The sequence below is a fragment of the Puma concolor genome, chromosome D3 (assembly GCF_028749965.1).
Source record: "Puma concolor isolate L17-30 chromosome D3, mPumCon1.1.hap2, whole genome shotgun sequence".
Taxonomy (NCBI): domain Eukaryota; kingdom Metazoa; phylum Chordata; class Mammalia; order Carnivora; family Felidae; genus Puma; species Puma concolor.
In genome coordinates this window covers 21,358,270-21,378,320 of record NC_141678.1, presented here as the reverse complement: position 1 = coordinate 21,378,320, position 20,051 = coordinate 21,358,270, and positions in this window count along the sequence as shown.

Genomic DNA, 20,051 nt, shown 5'->3' with positions numbered 1-20,051 from the left:
ATTCGGTTGTTCTCCCATCAACGAACATATTAAGAACCATCTCCGTGCCAAGCACCGTGCAGATACAGGAAGGAGAAGGATGGCAAACAAAATATTACACAGATCACTATTGTTATGGTTGTGAAGTAATTAGTCATGAAAAGTGCAGCAAAGGCCACAGAGAGTTCACTGTAGGGGGTTAAAGGGGAGACCCCAACCTAGTCTAGGACTCAGGGAAGGCTTTCTGGGCATTTCCATGGAAAGCTGCGGTAGAGTTCCTGGCTGAAGACCCTGAGACTGGGGAGAGGCCGGGGGCCCATGTGGCTGGAGAAGGAAGCAGAGACCAGATCACACAGGATACAGGCTACATAAGGGGTCCCCCCTGTTTGACATGTCTTCAGGAGAAGTATCCGGAAGGCCTGGTGACTTTAGGCAAGGCTTTCTCTTCTCTGGACCTCAGTTCCCTCATCTTTTCAACAGGAACAGATTCACCATCCATGCAGGATGCCTGAAGAGCCCTTAGGTAAAGCACTAGTTCGGTGTCTGGCACAGTGGAGGTGCCCGATGCGTGTTGCCGTTAGTCTAATTGTTGCAGAGCCGGGCTAGGAATCCAGTCTCCAGGCCCAGCTCCCCGACTCCAGTGGCTGCCTTATCCCCAGGGCAGCTTCTAGGAGACATGGAGCCAGGTCAGCGGGGCCAAACAACTTGCTTTCTGTTGCAGTATCTCCCTACTGTCCTATCATGGCCCTTTGCCAGCCAAGTTAATGCAGCCTGGGAAGAGGCTCCAGTCTACAGCTATGGCCAGCGGTAGAGGCAGATGCCCCTGTCCTGCCTCCCAGACCCACAGGGCCCCAGGCTCCTGCTGGTTGACTAGTCAGTCTTTGCAGACTCAACCTGCCATGCAGGTGCGGGGCAGGAGTGGCACAGAGCTGGCAGCCCCAGGGCTGAGCGGCAGCAGAACTGCGTTGTTTTGCAAGGGTCGAGCCACCCTGGAATCCTTTTCTTCTGATTCATGGAAGAAATCTTCCTGAAGGAGAAAGGAAGTGGCATTGACCAGATGCCTGGAGCTGTGTGGGGTGCTTTGCTTGCTGCCTGACTTATTTCTAGCAACAGCCCCTCACAGTGGGTATTATTGGCTGCCTTTTACAGATAAGTGACTATTAAGGATCAGGATTGCTCGAAGTCACCCGAGGTCATCGAACTGGCAAGTGGCAAGATCTGGATTTTGTGCCAGGTCCCATACCCTTGCCCTGCCCTGTGCCCCTTGGTGGTGGGCCATTGGGCTATGTTTTGTTGTATTTTGTATTTCATCCAGCATGAGCCTGTTGTAAGAGGCCTGGAAACAAAGTGGTCAGGCCTGAGTTTTGATTTCTTTCTTTTTTTAAATTTTTAAATTTTTTTAATGTTTACTTATTTTTGAGAGAGAGACAGAGCAAGTGGGGAGGCACAGAGAGAGAGGGAGACACAGAATCTGAAGCAGGCTCCAGGCTCCTAGCTGTCAGCACAGAGCCTGACGTGGAGCTTGAACCCACGAGCTGTGAGAGATCATGACCTGAGCCAAAGTCAGAGGCTCAACCGACTGAGCCACCCAGGCGCCCCTGAGCTTTGATTTCTTCATCTGGCAAGTGGCTACAGGAGTATTACAGAATGATCTAGGGGGAGCTACCTCAGTGATGGGTAGGGCCACCCCCCATCCCTGTTTACAAAAAGGAAACGGAGTCCTAGAGATGGGGAAAAAGCTGCCTGAGATGACATGTCATGTTTGTCAGCAGAGAGCTGGGCCAGGCCAGATTCTCCTTGCAGACTGCTTCTCTAGCCACCTTCCTCACCCTCCCTTGCTGGCCTACATGCCTCTGCCCAGTCTCCACACACTGGAGGATCCCAGTCTGTGGGCCCTGGACCTTTTTTTTTGCATTTCCTTCCTCCAGCGACCCAGTCCCGTAATTCTAATCACCATCTAATTACCATGCCTGTGTGTCTCAACCTGAGCTCTCTGGCCCTGACCCCAGCTCTGAGATCCAACCTGTCTGTCCAGCTGCCTTGTTGGCCTCTTCTTAGTGATCTCAGAGAGTAACAAACTGGATATATGTACAACACAACTCCTGATTTAGCTGTGTCCTCCCAGCTCCCACCCAAACCTTCTCCTCCCACAGTCTTCCCCATTTTAGTCACTGCACCATCATCTACCCTGTTTTTCAGGCTGGAAGCCTTGGAGTTATCCTGTATTTCCTCCCCTCAACCCTTCCCTCAACCCACCCACACCTAATCCATTAGCAAAAATATATTGTAACCTGACCCTTCTCACCACCTCCACCTTCATCTGATGCAGCCACAACCTGACTGGTCCTGCTGCATCCTCTTTTGCCTTGAAGAACATATTCTCACAGCAGCCAGTGCACTCCCTTTTAAACATAGAACAAGCTGTGTCATTCTCCTGCTTGAAACCCTCCAGTGACTTCCCATCAACTCGGGATGAAATCCCAATACAAGGCTCTAGGGGCCTGGGTTTCTGGAAGCATCTGTCTCCATTCTCATCTTTTCCTTCTCACTCAGAAGGATGCAGCATCTCCTCTTTCTGCTCCATGAACACCCCAAGGTTGCCCCTGCCTCAGGGCCTTTGCACGACTCTTCCCTCTGCTTGGAACCCCCTTCCTAAGATCATGGCTCAATTGCTTTCTCATTGTTGGTGTCACTTGCTGCCTTCTCAGCAAGGCCTTCCCTGACCACCTTGTCTAGAGAGGTACCACCCCTCTGCCTGTCACTGCCCATCACATTACCTTGTTGTCTCTCCTTTATAGCCCTTTTTGTCACCTGACATCATCTGCGTTGTTTGCCCACTTATGCATTGTCATTTGTCCACACTGGGATGTAGTAAGTTCTGGGACTGTTTTTGTCCCTGCCAAGTCCTCAGTCCTTACCACAATGTGCATAGCACATGGTAGGTGCGTGATGAGTACTTGTTCACAGAACCAGCCACATGGACTGGAGGCCCAAGTTACAAATCAAGTTTATTCCAGGTTGCTGTCCCCAGAGCTCTCTTGCATGGGACAGCATTTCCCTGTCCTTTGACTTCTTTTTTTTTTTTTTTATGTTTATTTATTTTTGACAGAGAGAGAGAAAGACGGAGCACGAGCGGGAGAGGGGCAGAGAGAGAGGGAGACACAGAATCCGAAGCAGGCTCCACGCTCTGAGCTGTCAGCACAGAGCCCAACGCGGGGCATGAACACACAGACCATGAGACCATGACCCGAGCCGAAGTCGGATGCTCAATCAACTGAGCCACCCAGGCGCCCCTCCTTTGACTTCTTTAAGAGAGTAATTTCTTTAGGTGCTCAGAGTTCACTCCCTTATCTGCCAACTCTACCACCTAAAGCTAACAAGTTACTTATTCTTTCTGTGCCTCAGTTTTGTCAGCTGTTAAATGGGGATCTTAACAGTGGCTGTCTCACAGGGCAAACATGAAGACTGAAGCATACTTAAAGCAGTGCATGGGATGTAGCATTCAGGAACATTAGCTCTATTATTATTTTTATCAGTATTATTATCACCACCACCACCATCATCATCCATTTCTCAAATTGAGATATACTTGATGGGTACCTGGGTGGCTAAGTCGGTTAAGCGTCCGACTCTTGATTTTGGCTCAGGTCATGATCTCATCGTTCGTGGGATTGAACCCCACATCCGGCTCCATGCTGATGGCTTGGAGCCTGCTTGAGATTCTCTCTCTTTATCGCTCTCTCTCTCTCTCTCTGCCCCTCTCCTGCATGCATTCTCTCTCTCTCAAAATAAATATTTATTAAAAATATAAAGAGATATACTTGATATATAACATCATATTAGTTTCAGGCATACAATATGATGGTTCAATATATGTATATGATGTGAAGTGATCAGCACAAAGTCTGGTTAACAGACATCCCCAGTTTGCCTCTCTGCTGTTGAGTAATAATACTTACCTTGTGCCACTTTGCCTGCTCAGTATGCTCTATTGGTTTCCTATTTCACTTAAGAAAAAGACCAAGTGCAATAAAAAAAAAATAAATAGATGAATTAATTAAATTAAAAAAAGAAGAAGACCAAGTGCCTTTAAGGAGTCTATGAGCCCCCCACCTACCTCTCTAGCCTCATCTTCTTGCATGGCTTTCTTTTCCATTGCTTTCCCCTCTGTGGTCACACTGGCCTTATTTCAGTTCTTCACGTGGTGGATGCTCATCCTACATCAGGCACTTGGCCTGCAAGTTGCTTTCCCTCCTTCTTCACCTAGTCAATGCCGGCTCTTCATTCCCATCTCAGCTTTGTCACTACTGTCCTAGCCTCCGTGACCACTGACTAGGGGAATTCCCTTATTTCATGCTCTCGGGGCAACACGTGCCTCTGCCCTAGCACCTGTCACAGTTGTAAGTTTGCATCTATCCCTTACACTTGGGTTACTATCTGCCTTTCGTAATAGACTCTGAGCTCCATGAAGACAGAGACTAAGTCATTCTTTGCCCACCTTTGCACTCCAAATGCGAGCCCAATGTTTGCGTGCAGTAGGCCTTCCATGAACATTAAATGAATTCGGGAAGCCTTTGGGTTGGAGGCTTTGATCAGATCAAGCACAAAACTGCCCCCAAAAGAAAATCTGCTGTCTTTGCCTAACTGACCAGGCTTTTAAACTGGCCTTCTGCCACTGAGCCAGAACAGTCCTCCTGACTTCCAGTACATTCCACTTGGGAGTGATGTGGTCCTGGGCAGCTCCCGCCTGCTGAGCTGCTTTCAGGGTGCCTATAGAGTTACAAGAGTAGGAAAAGGCTTTGCTCGTCTAATCCAAGATAGAAACTGGACGTGACGCTGTGACACAATGGAGAAGTCTGTCTTGTTTCCTGAGCTCAGCCACCTCACCATGCCAGACACACTCAGCTTTTCCTTCCTTCTTGAAATAGGGTAATATGGTGTCCTGATGGCAGAGTGCTCTGTTCTGGTTTTTCTGGCTGATGGTGTTTTCTTTAATTGGTTGGAGCAGAGGTCCTTGCAGCCTGCAGACCTGGGCCAGTCCCCCACAGGGTCTGTACCAGGACACGGTGAAATGAGGGAAATAGGGACAATGTAGGGAGTTTTCATAAAGCTAAATTAGTTCTCAATTGCCCTACTTTTCATGTGTCAGGATGCCCTTTCTTTTATGAAACAAGGGTGATGGGAGGTGGTGATAAGGTTTTTTGTTTTTTTTTTAATGCCCTTGCTTGTCAAATCACCTACTTAATTTTGTTTTGAAATGTACTGGTCTGTGGACAGTGGCTGAGCCAGGTTAAGAACACGGGCTGTCTCTAGTTCCAGAGACTAGTTCCAGCACTCTCTCTCTGAAGCTCCTCCCTGGAGACAATAAGATGTAGGGGAGACATGAGAGCTGGTTGTAAATTATTGACAAGCAGCCATGTGGAAGAGGGGACATGCTTGTTCTGGCTGCACAGGGGGCAGTATTGGGGTCACTGGGTAGCAGTTTCAAAGTCAAAATGTGTCCGTCTGAAACTGCTACCCAGTGACCCCAAACTTCACTCTGGCTTAGAATACAGTTTCTGAGAGGTGAGTATTCAACAGTTGGCCGGGGCTTCCCCACTCCAGTAGTATTCAGGCACAGGTGGAGCTGCTACATCTGCTGTTGGAGAAAATATTCAGGCTGGGGGTAAGTTCTAATTAAGGACCTTGGCCTTTGATTCAAACCCACCTACGAGCAGTGGCTTTACCACTTACTATCTGTGTGAACTCAGGCAAGAGAGTTTCCTTCAATTGAAAATAGGGTAGGGGTGCCTGGGTGGCTCAGTCAGTCTGACTTCAGCTCAGGTCATCATCTCGTGGTTTGTGGGTTCGAGCCCCGCGTGGGGCTCTGTGTCTCCTTCTCTCTCTGCCCCTTCCCCACTTATGCTCTGTCTCTCAAAAATAAATAAACATTAAAAAAATTTTAAATAAACATTAAAAAAATATATATATAGAAAATAAAATAAGGTAATCACGACTCCCTCAGGCTCCTGTAAGGATTATGTAAGGGGGTGTGTGTACAATGCCCAGCCCACAGATTGGTCTTCCCTGTGATGTGAAGCCTATGCCCAGGAAGCTTACTTAGAGTCTGATGGAGTGGAAGAGACTCACAGAAAAAGGATAACATGAAGCAGTTTATGAACAAGGACCAGCAAAGCTTATGTGCTGGGCAGTTCTGAGGACAGGAAATCAGGCCCAGGCTGGATGATCAAGGAAGAATTCTTGAAGGAAGTAATACCTACATTAACCCTTGAGACACTGCTAGGCTCTGGATAAGTAGAGAGGAAGAAGTATGCTTCCTAGGAGGAGAGCATACGATGGTCTCTGGCACACAGTAGTGTCAACTGGAAGTAGCTATTATCTAAATTTCAAGGACCTGGTGATCCCTCTTTCCTTGGGCTCTGACAGCACTGTGGGCACATTCCTGGCACATCAGACATGCTTGGTGTATGTTGAATAAATAGGGGGAAGATTGACTAGTAGAGGGAGAAATGATTAGGTCTAAGTAAGCTGGGGAAAATGAGAGTATCCTTTCACCCATTGATCTACTTGCTCACCGATCTATCATCCAATAATACCCACATACATATATATGCTGACCCACTCACCCATCCATTCAGCCATCTTTCCCTGCACCCATTCATCCATTGCACATTCATCCATACTCCCATCCACCTATACTCCTTCATCCATCCATCCATCCATCCACCCACCCACCCATATATACACCTGTTCATCCATTCATCCATCCACCCATCCGTATATTTAAGGCATAGAACAAGATAAAGTCACCGCCTTTATGAAGTTTATATCAAGTGGGGCCCCTAAGGCTTACAGATATGAATCAAATAATTATGTGGATAAGTGTAAAACTGTAACTGATATGTGCTACAGATGAAAGGCATACATCGTGCCAGGAGAGCCAGAAATGGGAATTTGACCGATTCAAGGAGGTTAAGAGAGCTCCTCAAGTTCAAGAAAGTGGCCATTGAACCAAGAGCCAAAGGGTGAGTAGGAGTAACTAGAAGAATTGGGTGTGTGGTGGCGGTCAGAATGTTCCAGACAGAGCAGAACACACGGAAGGGCAAGATGAAGTTGGGGGTGTCGGCCTGATGATGCAGGCCTCTGGGGCTTATTAGGATGTTGATTATTATACTTAAGGCTCTGAGAAAGCCTCAGGTAACATGATCAGATTTGTATTTTTAAAATATTATCTGGCTGTGGCTAAAGAAAATGGAAGCAGGGGATGGGATGAGCAAGTGCAAAAGCAGGAAGCCTGTGAGAAGCCAATAGTCATCCAGGAAATTCATGATGGAACCTCAGATGGAGAAAGCAGGGGAGGGAGGAGGAGAGGAAGGGTGTAGTGGACGATTCAAAGGCCATTTTGGAGATAAAATGATTATACAGTGGGTTTAGTGGGAACGGATGAGGGTGATAGAGGAGTCTAGGATGACACCTAAGTTTCTAGATATAACTGTTGCTAGGCAACAGAGTGACAGACCGGAGAGAGGGGGAAAGGGTTGGACACACTTTTCCTTGAAATTGTTATGCCTGTGTTTGCCAAATAAGGGGTATGGGAGCATGGGCATACAGAGCTCCCTGGTTGCTCGCACAGGGGTGAAAATGCTGGTTTAAGAAGGTCGCATGTTGCAAGCTGAAGAGCTGGGCCTGTGAGTTAGGGCTTCTAGCTTTGGCTCTGCATCCAGCTAGCTGTGTGACCTTGAGGGGGCAGCTTCACCCCTCTGGGCCTCAGCTCTAAAACCGATGGCCTTGCTGGTCTGGCATTTTAAGGGCACAAAGCAGCTTGAATCTTATTTGTGTCCACTGGCACTATTTACAGGGCTCCCCCTTGGAAAGTTATTCCTTGTAGATACACTTTTCCAGAACCTGAAGATTGAAATAGAATAAAGTCTAGAATGTGAGATCTGAAAGGAATCATAGAGCCCATTTGCCCAATCTTCAAAGTTCACAGAGACAGGCAGCACCTGTGCTTGACCTTTATCTCTATCCTCCTCCACACCCTGTACCTGGGGGAAGAAGAGGGGCAGTTTGTGCAAAGCCATAAAGCTACAGGGCAGAATAGCATCCTTTGTAGGTCATCCCCATGTTCCTTTTCTCTACCTTGGGTGTGGGTTTTTTTTTTTTTTTCTGCAGCCTACAGCCATTTCTTAGGACAGATGGGGCTAGGTAGATCCGTGGGGATGGGCTAAGATCAAAGACAAGTGATGCTGAGCATCTGGGGAAAGCATAACGAAGGGAACAGCTGAAGCCATGATGTGCTAAGCTGGGGTCCTTTCTGACTCTTTGAAGATGCCTCTTGTCGTGAACCCCTATTATGACTCCTGAATGTCCTCCTGGGGCTGCAAGACGTTCTTTGCCAAAAAGGAATGCAGAAAACCCAGCCTACCCCCTGCAAACAAGGCATGGAGACAAAACGCAGTTGGAACCTCGGGGCTGAGGTTTCCATGGTGGCCCCACTCTGCTGCTCTTCCCATTGGCCAGGCGTCCTGCTCCAGCTTTAGCAACAGAGGCTCAGATACTCATCTCCTTCCTGATTGGCCAGGTTGTGCTGCAGCGCCATGGCAACAGGGGCAGAGGGACCAGTTTCTGCAGAACGACTTGAGTCACCATCTACTTGGGGTGGAGCTGAGATCCAGAGGGGCGCTTGCAGGGGATGCAAAGGGAACAGGTAGCCCCCACCTCAGCTCACAGTCAGGTGGGGAACCCTTCTCCATGGGTTGTCCAGGGGTTTGGGAGGCTGGTGGGCTTCATCTCTTTATCACATCTATCTTACATCTTACAGCATCTTCCCAACCCTTCTCTTGCCCCAGTGCTCCTGTCACCTGCAGGAAAACAACAACAACAACAACAACAACAACAAACAAGCCCCTAGCAGTGCCAGAAGTTAACTTGTTTGCCCTGAATCATGCAAATTGCAAGCTAGCGTTTGAACCCATATTATATTATTTAATTTAAAAGCTTTAGAGGGTTTTTGCTAGAGAATCCAGTTTTTTTTTAAAGACTTTATATTTTAGAGCAGTTTTAGGTTCACAGCAAAATTGAACAGAAGGTACAGACATTTCCCATATTCCTTCCAGTTTTAATAGTTTTATTCATCAAACAGCTAATGTTTTCCAAAGCACTCTTGCCTCTGAATCATTATCTGATCCTCCCAACCACCCTATGAGTTGGTACTTCAGGGATGAATGACCCATTTCGTAGATGAGGACACTAGAGCCCAGAGAAGTCAAGTGATTTATTCCATGTCACACAGCTTATTAGTGCCAGAGCTGGGCCTCCAACCCAGACCTCCTGAATCCTTATCAGGGCTCCAAACCATTGCCTAATCTATACCAGAAGACCTCCAGGAGGAATGGAGGGCTGCTCTGAGGGGTCCTCTCCTAAGGCTAGATAATGATGCTGAGTAGAACCAGGCATTCTAATGTTTCCAACCTGGACCAAGGGTTTCACACTGTATCCCCTACTCCCTGCCAGGCAACCCCTAAATGTGGCTCCAGTCCCCAGGAAGGGTCTGTGTTTCACTCAAACCTTGCTCTGCACACCATGGTCTCTCCAACCCTACCCCTGCCAGCACAGAGACAGGTAAAAAAAACACTCTGAATAAGCTGAACTATAATCCATTTAACATTTCTGTGTGCTTGAAGCTGTGTTGAGTGTGACTCATCATCACAACCTTAGATGTTAGGTCTTCATTGTCCACCATTTATAGATGCAGAAGCTTGTGCCCAGTAAGGTTAGGGAGCATGCCAAAGTCACACGGCTACTCGGCAGAGCAGCCAGAATTTCAACCCGAGACCACCTGGCTTGAAAGCAGCCTGGTTTGGACAGTGGTGATGCAGAATGGTAGCTTGAAGAGACATCTGAGAGCAGATTCCTTAGCTGTTGGGTGTGCATTTTTTCCTCAGTTGAGTCTGTGGCTTTCCCTAATTCTTGGCACTGGAGAAAGCAGGCTCAGAGGATCTGCTTTGTGTTAGGGACTCGGAAATGCTTGGCCCCTGAGGAATGACTTGGTGTCCTCAACACTGGGTCCCATTGCCTGGATTCTCACTTTGTGATCTTTCAGGAGAACATGGCTGGGCTGCTGGGAATTGGCAAAGGAGGAGAAAACGGTGATCTCCTTGGTCTGAATCTCATCCCCTGCTGGAAATGAATGTTTTGGCAGTTTCCTCTCCTTTCTGCTCAACTCGGGCTCCCTGAAGCTCTTGCCCCTGAGACACAGTCCAGCCACCTGGCCAGCCTTCCTGCCCTCCCAAGAGCATGGGTTTTGGAGGATACGGCAAGGTGGGAGCTCATGCCTGCCATTCTGCCCCACTAAGTGCCATACCAGCAAGGGCAAGCACACGATTTCACCACCAGCAACAACGTGTGGCATCTTCCCTGTGCCAGACCTCACGCGGGTGCTAGGGAGATGGCAGGGAACAGACCATTATGGCCCCTGGCCTCATGGGACCTGCTGCCTAGTGGAGGAGATGGATGATAAACCCATGGATGAGTACATCATGATTTCAGTTAGTAATACATGCCTAGGACAGGATGAAACAGGATAATGAGATAGAGAGCGATTGGTGGGGAGTATGCTGTTTTAGCCGGAATGGCCAGGAAAGGACTCTCTGAGGAGGTGACATCTGAGCAGATAACTGAAGAGGGAGCAGCTATATCAGTTATTGATGTCCATGTAATAAACCCAAACTGGATAACAAACCCCAAAACTTTGTGATTTACAACAGCCATTTATTATTTCTCATGAGTCTGTGGTTGGCCTGGGTGGTTCCTCTGCCCATTTCTCTAGCATGTAGCTGGAGACACAACTGGGCTGGAAGGTCCAAGAAGGCTTCTCAGTCATCTAGTAGTTGGTGCTGGCTATTGGTTGGGGAACTCAGCTACCCATCACCCAGCCTCTCATCCTGCAGTTCGCAAGATCAGCTGCCTTACATGGTGATCTAGGGGCAGCATTCTAAGAGGGTGGTGACAAAAGCTGCATGGCCTATTTAGGTCTAGGCTCCGAACTCCTAAAGGGTCACTTCTGCCACATTCTGTTGTCCAAGCAAGTCACAAGGCCAGCCTAGATTCAAGGGGTGGGGAGAGACTTGCCACCTCTTGAAGGGGCAAGACACAAAGGATTTGTGGCCATCTTTAATTTGCTACATCATCCAAGTGAAGATCTTTGGGAAGAGTGCTTTGGACAGAGGGAAGAGCAGGTACAAAGGCCCTGAGGTAGAATGGAATCAAGACAACTGAACCAGAAACAATTGGGTTCCTCCATTTCCTCTGTTTGCTGTTCTGTCAGGTGGGAACTAAAGATGCCCTGAAAGATATTTCACGGCAAGGTTAGGATTTTGGTTAATCTCTGACTTGTAGTAGAATTAAACACAGGAACTTGGTTTAGCATCCTCCAAATTCACTGGCATTTTTTGATCACTATCTGGCAGGAAGGCACAGTGCTGGGCACTGCAGGTCATAGGAGAGCCTGAGGGGTGCTGATCTTGCTGAGCTTATGGGTTGAAAAGATTGCTTGTTGCGATGGATGATGACTGAACTGGCAGGATTAGGCCCTGGGGAAGGCCCAGAGGAGGTAGGATTCCAGCAGGGCCTTGGAAGGCATGTCGGATTCGGCTAAAGGAGGGAAACTATTGATAGTGGAGATGCAAGGGGCTGTAGAACTTAGCAATTCAATGCAATAAATGTTTGCTGAACTTCCGTTCTGTACCAAGTGAACAAGACAGGCAGAGGACCTGCCCAAGGTCCAGTGAGAACCTAGAGAGGCATCATCCAAGCTTGGAGAGCCAGGGAGCCTTCCAGGAGAAAAGCAATGCTTCAGAAGCTTTAGGATGGGTCAGGCCAAGCACAAGTGGGGCAGTACAGGAGGAAGAGGTACCTTACCAAGAAGTTCCCAGTGGAACTATAGCATCTGCAAAGGCCAGCGGGAGGGAGAGCTTGGGATTCTCCAGAAAAGGCAACAAGTTGTGTCTGAAGCAGAGAGTTCTGTGGAAGAGAGGCAAAGGAGGAGGTCTGGGCTAAAATGGACCTCTGACCTTTTTCCTAAAGGCTGTTTGTGTAGGATTGCCAGATTTAGCAAATAAAAATACAGGTTGAATGGTTAACTTGGAATTTCAGATAAACAATGAATAACTTTTTAGTGTAATAATGCATGCATTATTTGGAACATTCTTTTAAAAAATTTTTTTAATGTTTATTTATTTTTGAGAGAGAGAGAGAGAGAGCACGAGCTGGGGAGGGACAGAGAGAGAGGGAGACACAAAACTTGAAACAGGCTCCAGGCTCTGAGCTCTCAGCACAGAGCCCAACATGGGGCTTGAACTCACAAACCGTGAGATAATGATCTGAGCTGAAGTCAGACGCTCAACTGACGGAGCTACCCAGGCGTCCCTGGAACATTCTTATACTGAAGAATCATTTGTTCTTTATATGAAATTCAGTTTTAACTGGGCCTCCTGTATTTTCTCTGGCCAGTGCTAAATGTGAGACCACAGAAGGGGTTTAAGCAGGGGCTGCCTTGGTTCGGATTTACATTTTGGGAAGCTGCCAGGATTTGTGGGGAAACATACCAGAGGGAGACAAGGAAGGGGTGGAGGATGAGGGTCCTGCTTTGTTCAGGTCAGAGAGGCAGAGGCATCCATCATCAATGGGGGCATCTCATCATCATCACTGGTGGGGAAGGCTGGCAGGCAACTGCAGATCAGGTCAGACCTCAGCTCTGCTGTGTGAGCCTCTGTCCCCTCCTGGGCCCTCAGCATCCTTGTCTGTCTAATGAAGGGGTCAGATGATCAGAAGAGATGGTCCACAAGGGCCCCTCTCTTCCTGTTCCTGGCCAGTGAATGCATGAAGCACTTTCACATCTCCTGTCACTAACCTCAGGCCCCTGAGGTTTGGAGAAGCATTTACCAAGGTCCTAGTAAGTACTGAGCTGGGTCCTCTCCATCACTTGTTTTATTTAATCCTCACAACAGCCCCTCAAGGAAGGTATTATGCCCATCTCACAGATCAGAGAACTGAGGCTCAGTGGTACAGTTGCTACCCAGTCGCACAGCTGCACTGTGCAAACCTGGAGTAGAGTCCAGGTCTGGCTGGCGCCAGTGCTCACCCTCCCACAGTCTCCAGGAAATCTCCCTCGGAGCCCCTAATCCCGCATATATTTATCACTTGGGCTCAGTCAGCAGTCTCCTTGTCCTACTGCAGGCACATGCTGTTCTGGCTCTTTCTGAGTTAAGCCAGGGACTAAAACAGGCCAGTGTAATGCTCATCTGCTGGGGGCTTTCCGGTTTATGAAGCCGTTTTCCATCTGTGCCCTCCTCACGAACCCATGGAGACGGTGCACAGCCCCCTCCAGCTCTTCTAGCCTGCAGCTCTGCCGCAGTGGAGTCTACATTAAATATTAACGGGGCAGCTCCTGGCACTGCTGTGACGTCAGTTACTGGGCTGCTTGGTGAGGGCTGCGGTTGCCTTTCCAAGGTGAAACAGTGACCGGAATTCAGCTGGCTCAAATGGCGTCCCAGGGGGCTGGCTGTCAGGGCTCAGAGAAGATGCTGCTAATGTAAGGCATGGCAGGAGTCCAAACGTTTTCCTCCCATGCCCTGGCTCCCTCAGGGCCTGGGTGGCATCCTGATACTGACAGGATGCATTCAGTCATTTGGCAAGTATTGATTGAGCACCTGTTGTATGCCAAGCACAGCGCTAGGCTCCGGGGATACAGCTGTAATCCTGACAAGGTCCTTGCATCATGAGACTTCCCAGCTGGAGGAGGAGAGGGAGAAATAGTCTCAATGCAGGGGCCCTCCCCAGCCTGAGGCTGAGGGATCCTTCCAGAGAAGGTTATACTGAAACCTGAGGAAGGATCCCCAGTTAGGTATGGAAAGAGGGGGTAAGTGTCTCAGGCAGAGGGATCAGGATCAGAGCTCAGACCCTGGTTCCAATCCTCTCCAGCCATTTATCTGCAAATGGAGTTCCCACCTCACAGGGTCACTGTGAAGACTAAGTGAAATCATGGCTGATCATAGCACAGGGCTCGGGGCATCGCGTGAGCTCAGGGGTAGCCGTTAGGAAAAGGGCCCCGTGCCTTTATGTAATCCCTTTGCTCTGCCAGGAATCCTTACCTCCATTTGGTGAATATGGAAACTGAGGCTCAGAGGGGCAACCTGACATCCTCAGGGTTATATTGTGGATTAGACCCCAGGTGAGACACATGACCCCAGGCTTTTTGCCATTTGCCAGCCATTGGCAATGCAAGCAGTTGTCTCAGCTCAGTGAGACATAGAATCTCACTAGTGATCCCAGTAAGGTCCTCAGCTGCATTTCCAAAGCCCAGTTTGGCCTTTTGAGGTAAGGCTGCAGCTGTCCAAGGATAAGCTCAGGTCTTGGCTTTGGGAGGTCTGGGCATAGACCTGATTCTGCTGCTAACTTGCTGTGTGACCATGAGTGAATTACTTTCCCTCTCTGAATCTCAGTGTCCCACAGTTAATACTGGCTGTCATTGCCTGGATCTTTGATCCTCTCAGCAGAGCTATGGCAAAGGCATTATGTTTAATTCCATATTAAAGATGAGGAACCAGTCTGGGAGGGGCAAAGTGACACATATGAGGCTACACAGCAAGTGGGGGCTGGATTTGGAGTCAGGCCCAACTGCTGGCAGAGCTGGCTACCATTCCACTACCCTGTGCTGCCTCTCAGAGTGAGAGAGCCAACCTGAGTTGTCTCGAAGACTTTTATTGTGGGTCTCTGATCCTGTGAGTTCCCTGCTGCCCCCAGGCCTTCAGGGCCCAGTCATTTCATGGGGAGGGCATTTTAGGGTGGCTGATCCTCCAACTTTCACAGTAGGCAGCACCTACTCTCTCCCTCAGCACAACCTTATTCACCAGGAGGTCTAGCTGTTGCAAGAGGCCCATCTTATGAACAAGGAAACTGAAGCTCAGAGAGGTGCAGCCAACTTTCCCAGGCTTCTCCAGCTACTGTGGAAGAGCCAGGATTTGAGGAGAGTCTGAGTGACTCTCAAATTCAACCCAGGAGCCCTCCCTTGCCTTTCAGCCTCCTCTGGCCTCCTTGCAAACTCCCCCTTGCTCCCTCCCTTATCTTATCTTCCACTTAGCTGTCAATTAGTCAGTTAACTGTCAGCCAATTAAAAGTGTTCCACCTCCTGAATGACCTTGCCACTCACAAAGAGGGCTCTAGCAACAGAATTTCTGCAGTATGCACAAGGTGTGATAAGACTCAATTCAGCACTCCAGGAGAGGCATGCCTGGCGGTGGGGGCTCAGATGAGGAATGATTACCCACTGTTTACATTCTGAAAAGGAAATGGCAACTTCCTAAGAAAGTGGGAAGCAGGTGCTATAAGTGACAAAGAGTGTGAACTTGATAGAAAGACCTACGTTCGCATCCCGACTCTGCCCCTACTAGCTACATACTCTTGTGTACGTGAGCTTTAGTTCCCCCATCCATTTATTGATTTTTATTTCAAGTTTATTTATTTATTTTGAGAGAGAGAGAGAACTAGAGGGGAAGGGGGAGAGAGGATCCGACGTGGTCTCCAAGCTGACAGCAGCAAGCCTGATGCAGGGCTCAAACTCATGAACTGTAAGATCATCACATGAGCTGAAGTCAGACGCTCAACCTACTGAGCCACCCAGGTGCCCCAGGAAAAGATGTTTTTTAATACAATTGACTGGCAGGAAACCTGGATAGAAACTCAGCTACCCTCTCCCTTACTTCCCAGGGTATGGCTTCAGCCACAACTGAGGACAGTTATGCTCAGAGCCTAACAACCAAAAGACTCTCAGAAGGTTAGGGACAGCAGTGAAAAGAATGGTGAAGGTGGAATAGGTCTTGATCCTGGCTCCCACCCCCTGTTGTCTGTGCTGCAGTTGAGTAAGACACTTAATCTCTCTGGGCCTCAGTTTCCTCATCTGTAAAATTGGAACAATACTGACCTTACCTTAACCAAGTGGAAGTGTGCTGGCAAACACTGCCCTGTGGCCTGCTATGGAGTAGCTCCTTGTTACCCTCTTCCACTCCACGTTTTGACATGGGATCCAAACACTGATCCTCTGAAGCATCCCTGTTTTATCCTCTTGAGTTGCCATGCCGTTGTTTGCCGAACCTCCCATGGTGAAATATCCTGGACCTTCAGAGCTAAAAGAAAGAAGGAATGCTGCCAGCCATTAATGCAGCCTCTTGTTTCACAGATAAGAAATCCAGGGCTCAGAGAGGGTAAGTCACAGCACTCTAATGCTTTGCCCTCCAGCTTTCCCAGGCCACACAGCCCAACCCACCTGGTTCCACCTAAGTGGGAATCACACAGAAGCTTGAAGCGATTACCTAGATGGTTCCAGCAAAAGGATCTAGAAAATTCTGGCTAAGAAACACAAGCTCCTTGACCATCTGCATGACTGAAGCCTTTTTGCCCTTATTCTAACTGCGGTTCCATGGGTGACAGCTTTGCCTTCTTCCTTCAGAGCTGAGCTCCTCTGCACAAGCTTGAGGGGGACGGGTGCTAAGAATGGGCTCTGAGCTCCACCGGCTCACAGACTGCAGCTACCAAGACACTTTCATCCTTTGTAATGCCAAAAGCTGCCTTTGGGAGCTGATCTGCTCCCAAAGTGGGCTTTGACAAAGTGATGGAGGACTCTGGATGATCCTGAAACCTGTGGGCTCAGGCTGATCTTGTAACAGGGTGGGGTGGGGGGGAAGGGTTGGGGTGGAATTTGGTATCAGCAAAAGGACACTGGGGCCACAGCAAGTGGCAGAATGTAGGCATGAGTGATGTGGGTGACCTTTCTAAGTCTCATTTTCTTCATCCATATAATGGGGATAACAACCTCTTTCCAAGAGTTGTAAGGATTTGGTGAGATAACATATGGGGGTAAAGTGTTGACCTTTGGCCAAGAGCAGCAGCTGCTGCTGCTGCTGCTGCTGCTGCTGCTGCTGCTGCTGGTGTTATCATTGGCTCAGAATCAGCAAGGTTACCTGGGCAGCAGGAGGCCTGAATTTGGAGAAAAAAAAGCTAAAATTCTATCTGGCTGACACTAATCTGTAGGCAGGCAGCCCCTCCTGCTCAAGATGGTAACCATGCCGACAGTGTGAAAGCCATCTCTCCAGAACAATACCCAGGTCTCCTTTGTAGTATGTCCCTTGGTATCCAGACTTCTCAGGGAGCTCAGAGTGTCCCAGAGTACCCAAGGAAAAAAAACCAGGACGTGCCTTTTCTGGGTCACCTATTCACTGGGCTCTGGAGGAGGGTTCTGGCATTGCTTTGGAAATCCAGTCCTTTAAGGAGGAGCAGTCCTTACCCCTGGCTCAGGCTGGGATGCAGCAAGGAATTATTTATTGTATGGTTGTGATGGCTGGTGCCTCCCGTGTGTTGGCCTTGTGAAGGTGAGAAACATACGAACTCTTGCTGATCCGCAACCCTAAGAAATAGGTGTGATTAGTCCTGGGCCCAATGATTAGCCATTGCCTAGTGGTACTCAGCTAGTAACTGATAGAGTAGAATTTGAAACTAAGTCCAGATCCTTCTTCCTCATCACAGCACTCACATGTCCTCAGGTAGCCAGGGACAGTCTGGTCTGAGTGAGACCCTGTACCAGATGTGGATGCAGCAGACCTGGCCCTTGCACTGAGGATTTGCTCTGAGCTCTGGGCAACCAGTGTGTTTGGCCTTAATCATTAGTCCCCTTTACCTGGTTCAGGGACTCTCTTTGGAGTTGTTCAAAGGTGACATTTATTGATGGGACTTAGAGCTCTGGGAGTAGATGTCCTGTCCAAGGCGGTTGCCCTGGGCTTTATCTATGAGGCTATGGGAGTTGGCAGCCCTTTCCAAAGGGTGAAGATGGGTGCTGGTCAGAGTGTAGCCTACAGGTAGCAAGGTTTATGTGTACTTTTTACAAGCAGAATGACCCTGAAAGGGAGTCACACCTTGAGCCCTTTTCAGCTGACACCACAGGGAAGTGTTGGGCCATCAGGTTTGGGAGTCTGACAGACCTGAGTTCAAATCCTGACTCTACTGATTACCAGCTGTGGACTATTCAAATCCTGGAACTTTTTTTTTTTTTTTTTTTTTTTAATCCTGGGACATTTTTGAGCCAGTTTCCTCATCTGTAAGATGGGGATGGAGATTGTACCTACTTTACAGGGGAATCTTGAGGAGAAAAAAATATACCCATTCCTGCAAAGCTCCTTAGCCAGAGCTGGGAATGTGGCATATGTTCCCTCAAGAGCTGGCATGGATGAGGTTGCCCAGGATAGGACAGAGTAAGAAGAACAGAGGGCCTGGGGCAGAGTCCTGTAGTACCCCAATATTTCAGGGTAGGCCCAGAAGACAAGCTCATACAGCAGACCAGAGAAGAGGAGCAGCAGAGCAGCAGAGCGAAGCCAGGAGGATGCAGGGTCATGGAACCTTAGAGGAGAGCCTGTCTAGGAGGGATGAGCAGTTGTGCGCAGAGCAGTCACATGGGCCAGGAAGGTGAGGACTATAAAATGACCTTGAATTTGACAACAGTGGGCCACTAGTGGCCACAATGAGAGCTGCCTAGGTGAAGGAATAGGGGCAGAGCCAGAGTGCACTGGGCTCAGAGGTGGGTGGGAGGTGAGGAAGTGGAGACACTGAACTTTTTGGTGAGAAGGAGAGAAAAGCTTCATGGGAGAACCAAAGTGTCTCCCATTTGACATTTATAAATTAGAAGTAGAATGCTCTAGTCTACCTAATTTTCACTGTTTTGAAATCAATCTGAGTCCAACATGATCAGAAAAGCTAGAAAGGCTCTAATTTCTCTAAGAGCTGGAAGGAATCATAGAAATCCCCCCAGCGCTGGCCCTCCTCCCACCTCTCACTGGAACCCCATTTTCATGGAGAGCGGGGTGGACAATTAATTATTATCTACCATGCTCTGTAAAGATATCCACCAGGGGAAAGATCAGCCTGGTTTGTTAACCTCAATTCCATTTGTAGTCAGCAAAGGTGACTCTTCAAAGCATGGTGGAACCTGGGTTGGGAGGCCTTCTCCCAAATTCACATTCAAATCCTGTTTCATGGATACCGAGGTCCTCATTTTAGAATCACAGCAGGGAGAAAAAGGCCCAGAGGCAGGAGAACTGGTATGGAGGACCCATCTCTGCTCATTCACTGTGCAAACTGGGGCTAGCCTCTCCTCCTCAGAGCTCTGTTTCTCCTTATGTGGGATAAAGGGTTGGATAACAGTGACTCTAAGTGTCCTGCCATCTCGAGCATTTCAGGATTTCTATTCTACAATGCATTTGACAGTCCTTCGAGTCCAATTTCCAGATGGTAAAACTAAGGTCCAATCCGTCCCTCCCTTCTCCCTTCAAATGCATCTTACTCCCCAGAGTAAGATTCTTGGCTTGAAATATGGCTTCCACATCTCTCCTGGTTCCCAGTTACCTAAGGATAATGACTCAAATAATCAGGCTGGCATTTAAAACACTCCATGATCTTGTTTGCCCAGCCTCATTGCCTACTGCCAGGCCTGTCTTCTCACCATCTTTGATTTTGTTTCTATCCTTGCTGCCAAGCCTTTGTCTGCTGGACCCCACTCCTAATACCTTTTCCCTGACTCTCATCTTCCTCAGGGTCCAGCTAAACTGTACTTACACGTATTTAGATCTACCCTATGAGACAAGAGAATGTATCTTACTTATTCTATAGTTACTCCTTCCCCCTATGCTGAGCATGCAATAAAATTCTCAGAGAACCTAAGGTCCTCTCTACCGTGCTGCCCTTGGCATTTGTACTTAAGTGGGGCTGTGTTTTAGCCATTGGAATTTTCCTAGTTTGTCCAACGCCCAGCCACAGGCCTGGTATGAGGGACCCTCGGCACGGAATGCCACAACTCGGATGAACTTAGTGAGCAGCCAGCCCATCCACCCCACCCCACCCCCCTTTGCCACAGAAGGATGTTCAGTCTGGGTTTGAACTCAGATCTGCCCCACCGCTTACAGGATGTGTAACCTTGAGTCACTAATCTGACTCTGAAAAATGGGGAGACCAACTGTGCCCACCTGTGAGGT